Below are 5,908 nucleotides of genomic sequence, written 5' to 3'. Positions count from 1 at the left end.
TTGGTCACGTACATTAATTGTCAGCACACCAAGCGGTATCTAAACGACCAATCTGCAAGTGAAATCAAATTTAAAGGTATTGAGAAAGACTTTAGGGCCCGTTTGGCTGGAACCCAAAAACGGTTTTTGGTCAAAAACACCACCAAAGCCAAAAACCGTTTTTGGGTCAAAACGGTTTTTGAATTTCATGAAAAACACAGGTGTTCGGCAACGGTCTTTGATCAAAACCAAAAACGGTTTTTGATCAAAAAATCTTCAATTTTGAAAGACAGCCCTGAGGCTGTTTTTGAGACCAAAAAGTGTTTTTGCCCTGTTTGCCCCTCCATTTCAATCTTTCGTTGACCTATTTGGTCGACTGTTCGGTCAACAAAAAAGCCGAATTCCGAGTTTTTCAATCCGCCCCTCGAAAAAGGGGCAGATTGAAAAATCGTTTTTGTGTAACAGATTTTTGGAAAACCAGCCAAACGGGCCCTTAAGTCATGAAAAATCTGATATAAAGTATAAAATACCTTCTTTTGGATTGAAGCAGCATCTTGCCATAAGATGCCATTCTTGATCAAGTACTGCTCAATCTCTTCAGCTGAACCTCTCTTTTCTGTTTTTAGTTTTGAATCTAGTGAAGTAGTCTTTGTCTGTGAGCCAATTGATAAGTCAGTACATCAAATATTTTCCCTCCTCTTTATCATCATTATCTCAATGAATAGTATTCTTGTGATTTTTGTCAGAATTTTTGTCAGAAGATGACAAATTATCATTTTTGTGTTCAGTCCTGTTGGTCTTCATGGACTTCTTTGACTTTGAGTTAAAAGGTTTGGCTTTAGCTGCCGGTTTTGACTTAGGAGTAGGAGAAGCTTTTGTTGGAGTTTGTTTAGCACATGGTTTCACTGGAGCTTTTTTTCAGCGCATCGTCTGAGAAGACTTGGTTTTTGTGCAGAATTGCCTGATTGAGCAAGTTGGATTGCTCCAGTTAGCACTTGACTGAGAGTGGAAGTATCAATTTGCAGGGTGCCTGGTGTCAAATGAGAACCGGATAGAACTTCAACATCCCCATTGGAAGAAGGGTTGGTGGAATCCAACTGAAGGCTTTCAGAGTTAGTCATGTTTGATATGTAAGTGGTGTTATTGAGGAGATGAGGTTACAGCTGTTCCAACAAAGATTGATTTTTTTGGAAATCTCGCCAATGTGCAAAACCCGGGTTTTGTCCCTCACTTGATTTTGTCTCTCCGCTAATTGAAAGAATACAGGAAACAATAAACCTGTAATCAAGTTTTGTCTTTGGTCTTAGCCGCTGCGGAGACAACTTTCTCCAAAAAAAAGTTGTCAACCTTTCTTGGAACGACTGTAAATTAATTGTGTTGATTCTGGCCTGAGAACTGGCCAGTGATCTGTTGGTTATTCTTTTTGCCAAATTTCAACTTGTATCCAGAAAAAGATGGGATCTGGATTTCTGCCCGCGCGGCCGGATTTTATGTATCCCGTACATGGACCATAGCCAGTGGCCACTGTGAGTGTATTCCAATTTTCTTTGCTTCAAGGGCTACATGCCAAACAGGCCCTGAGCTTGATACAACCGTGTTATGTGACATATGGGCGCTTGGGCAGGGTCTGGATAACCCATACGCTGCTAAACCCAACTAAGCCCTGTGTGAGAGTCAGAGAGTGTGTGCAAGAAGCAGCGACAGACATTGTTGAGTTTGATAGGCTGCGAGGTCTGTTTGAAACACTCTGCTTTTTTGGAATCATTCGGTAAACCGAAGAAGCGGGGGATCCCCTGAGAACGCTCTGAGAATGCTGAGAAACCCCCACCTACCCATGATGTATGGGTTTATACTGCAAATTGTGTATGTAAATTCCCAACCAAATTCTGACAAACCTTTAAGACACAAAACGTTTTGGTCATTAAATCTGGGTTCTTCTTGTCCTATCTTGTGCAAACAGGTTTTTGTACTGCCTGTCACAACTTTTGACCATTTCCATACCATCATTTTTGGTGATGTCTTCTTTAATTTCTCATTGCTCGCATCATCAATCCCTTTCATTCAAGTTGATTGTGTCACTCACATCCACTTTTTAAACATTTTGTATTCACCCCGAGCCCCGGAGGTGGACCCGATCGGGGCCCCCGACGGGGCCCCCGATAGGTCCGGGAGTCGGGCAGAGGTTCTGAGGACCCCGGAGGTCGGGGATACCCTCGGGTCGGGGCTCGGGACGAGGATTAGGAAAAACGGCGTTCCGCCGGGTTTACCCGGCGGGTAATGGCATTTCAGGGGATGTCAAGACTTGTATTGTAAATACCAGATAAAGAGCGAAACAGGAGGTTTTGAAAGGAAACAACAAAATGAAAAGAACTATTTGTTGGAAAGGAAACGTTCCACCTCGGGTTTAAAAACAAATAAAGGACCAAACAATCTGTACCAATCTTTAAGGCATAAAAGGACCTCTACATTCAGAGAAGACAAAGAAGCACGTTGGGGGCCTAGGATGTTTTTAGTCTTGCTAAAAACCCCTTCGGAGGGAGAGCTGGTCGCTGGGATGGCTAGGAATGTCATCGCCATGTTAGCCAGCCCAGGAAATATCGCCTGGCGTGCTTTCCAATAGGCCAAAACGTCCGTTTCTCGCGGTTCGGTTACCTCGGCCAAGTATCGGCTGATCTCACTGGCAATCGATTGATCATGACGATTGTGTCTATCACCGTAGATGTCATCATCAAAAAACTGAGCGCTTGAAGGGGGTGGCGGTCTTTTGTTCGAGATTTCTTCAACTTCGTTATCCGGAGTGACCTCGTACTTTCTCGCTTGAACTTCAAACATAGCCTTGATGTCTGGCGTGAATAGATCGTAATCGCTGAGCAGGATCTCTCGCTCCTGTAATCAAATTTATTAATAATTTAGACCAGATTAGCACATAGTCGATTTAGGAGGAAGAGGTCTTCGACTTACTTCAAAGTAACGAAGTTTGAGACGCGGATCTAGAATAGTTGCACAAATCGGTCCCGGTTTGGAAATGACCTTCTTGAGGTAATCTTCAAGTTTTGCGGTCATTTTCTTCGACGCCGGGATCAATTGATCGTGATCGTACCTTTGACCCACCTGAAGTAAGGAACAATCTCGATCAACTTGTTAGAAAAGTAGAAAATGTTACATGATGATTATAAAAGTAACTGACCGACTTGAGTCCTTTAATGACTGTGATGTACATAGGCACAACTTGTTGCATAGTTGGATAGTTTGATCGACAAAGCAGTTCTGTTGCTGCATTAAGAGGCTCTAAAAAATCGCACATCTGTTGTACGTAATCCCACTCAGCAGGTGAAAGAGCGAATTTTTTGAAATCACGACCCTTGCAGAATTCATCGCAAGCGTTGCGTAATAGGAGGAGCCTTCTGAACATGTAGTAGGACGAATTCCATCGTGTGGGTACGTCGGGAACCAATCGATTTGGCCCACCATCACGAGAGGCAGGCGTAGGGTGAGGTTCTTCATTGGTGGCGGCTTGAGTCATGTACGCAACTGCTTCATCGTCTTGAGGGTTGTTCGCGCTGGGAGCTGGAGTTTGGGATTGATTGCCATCTGGTTGGGAAGTAATTGCAAGCTGTCGGACCGCTGCGACAACAGCGGCAAACGCTTGCGCTTGTTGTGGACTGGACCGAGTAACCTTCACTAGTCCGTGACACCGGGAGTAGATCGTTTTGAGATTAAATTGAAGGACATCTGGGGGGTCAACCAGATTGCGAACGTCCATCGAGTTTGAGGGGAGGTTGCCTTCTTCAAAATCGACGACTTCACCAAACTCCTTGAGGCCTTCTTTGGCAGCAAGGTTGATAACGTGTGCCACACAACCGTGGACTTGAGTTGAATGATCATTTTTGCTTAATGTCATAAATAGATCACCACACCGATCGCAGCATTGGTACCGACTTTGTCTGCAGTCATTGCAGACAACTTACCAGTAAGGTTGTACTTTTTCAAATACTCGAGTATGATATTGGCAAAGGTGTCTGCATCGTGAGGACCTAGAAGTTAAGAAGTTACAGAAGAATGAGTAACTTGAATTAAAAACCAAAGAAAACAAAAGTGAAAAAAGAGACTCACCTTTAATCTCGCCAATACCGAGTGTGATATCCATCAACTTCCACTCGTTGGTGATGAAATGCCCGGTTAGTGACATATATGGCACATTGTTCGGAGAAGTCCAAGCGTCCTGAGTGATGGCTATAGCGGGAGATACTGAAAGGTACTCTTTCTTGATGTATTCTTCATAGTAATAGTATATCTTCCGAGTGTGTTGAGCAATCGAATGACGTTTGCTGAGCATGCCATTGACTTGGTAGTTACAAAGTGTTAAGAGCTCGCGATAAGAGTTCCGATCGACGATCGAGAAAGGTAGGTCACAGTCGGCGATAAAGTAGGAAACGGCTGTCATGAGGCTAGTGGCATCCAGTTTGCGCTTTCCAACATCAAACGTAAGCAACTTATTTCGTACTGATTGATAAAGAGAAAAAGAAAAAAAAGAACTCACCATGTGGTCCGTCTTGACCTTCTTGAATGAAGCAAGTATATTGGTTTGATTGGGAAGATTCGCGTCACGGATTCCATGTTTAGTCTCGAGATGAGACTTCATGGACTTCGTACTTCCTGTCTCATCGCGCTTGAGTTCCTTGCCGCAAATCGATCCGTCAGATTGAATGACACCACACTTGTTGTAATCACGGGTTCGCAGCTTAACGAAATGAAGCCAGACATACCTTGCTGGACGAACAGCAGCAACTACGGTGTCGGTATTAGTGGTATCTGGTTGATCAGCGGTTAAATCGACAACAGTGGGCGTTTGTGAAGGAACACTGCTTGTGTCACTGATTTGAGACATGTTTCTAAATAATTAGATTTGAAAATGGAATTGGAGGATATTGTTGATGAGTGAAAAGTGATAAGGGAAACTTGGGGGAAAACGAAAACTTGTCTGAAGACCAAGGTCATGGGTCAGGAAGCGGGTGAGGCGATATGAGTTAGAGGGAGGATAACTCTAACCTAATCAAACCTAGTTTGCTCGTATTTATAATGAGTCATGTATTATGAAGTTCTGCAGGGCATTGATAATATCACAAGCACCAAAAAGAGGCAAGCAACCTTTCCTATGCCCAAGTCATATTAGTGGTATCTGGTTGTGTGCCACTACATGCAAAGTGCTGACCCCGCGGATGCGGGGTCGCGGTGACGCCACACAAAACCCAAGGGGGGGGGGTCTTGCAAAAGCGGGGGGTCGATCCAGGGTCAGCGCGACCCCGCACCCGCGGCGTCACCACCTTGCATGTAGTGTGCAGCTTGCACAGATGATTAAAAATAGACGGCCTTTGACCACTATAGCCTAAGTACCATGGTCAAGTGTTCGAACCCGGGGTGTAGAACACTTTTTGGCCCAGGCGCCGGGGCCCCGGCGGGGAACTCGTTCGGGGTCCGGGCGCCCATTTCCACGCAAAAAAACCCGATCGGGGGCCTCGAAACGGTCTCGGGGGGTCTGGTTGCCCGTCGGTTCGGGGGCCGGGCAGGCCATTCCCCGGCGGGTAGTGACCGGGGCTCGGGGTGATTTTGTATGCCGAGTTCTTTGTCAAACTGTTGTTACGACTGCATTTGGGTTGTTTTATGTGTTGAAGGAAATTAGTACGGTTGCTTATTGGATAAAATTTGGCTGCTCTTGTTGGTTATTTTGTAGTATTGATCCTTTCAGTTTCTGGCAATCTGCAAGCAATAGAAATTTGAAAAACGCACACATCACATATGATGCAAATCAACTGGTTTGCAGTAAGTTGTATACATGTTCCATCATATTATTTACATTCTATTGCGTAATCGTCTCGCCTCTCTCAGGAAAATTGGATGATTATGAACATCATAAACAACGCTATCATCA

Source organism: Melampsora larici-populina, assembly GCF_000204055.1.
Source record: "Melampsora larici-populina 98AG31 unplaced genomic scaffold MELLAscaffold_16, whole genome shotgun sequence".
Classification (NCBI taxonomy): Eukaryota; Fungi; Basidiomycota; class Pucciniomycetes; order Pucciniales; family Melampsoraceae; genus Melampsora; species Melampsora laricis-populina.
The sequence above is the reverse complement of the archived record's forward strand: the minus strand, read 5'-3'. Positions refer to the sequence as shown.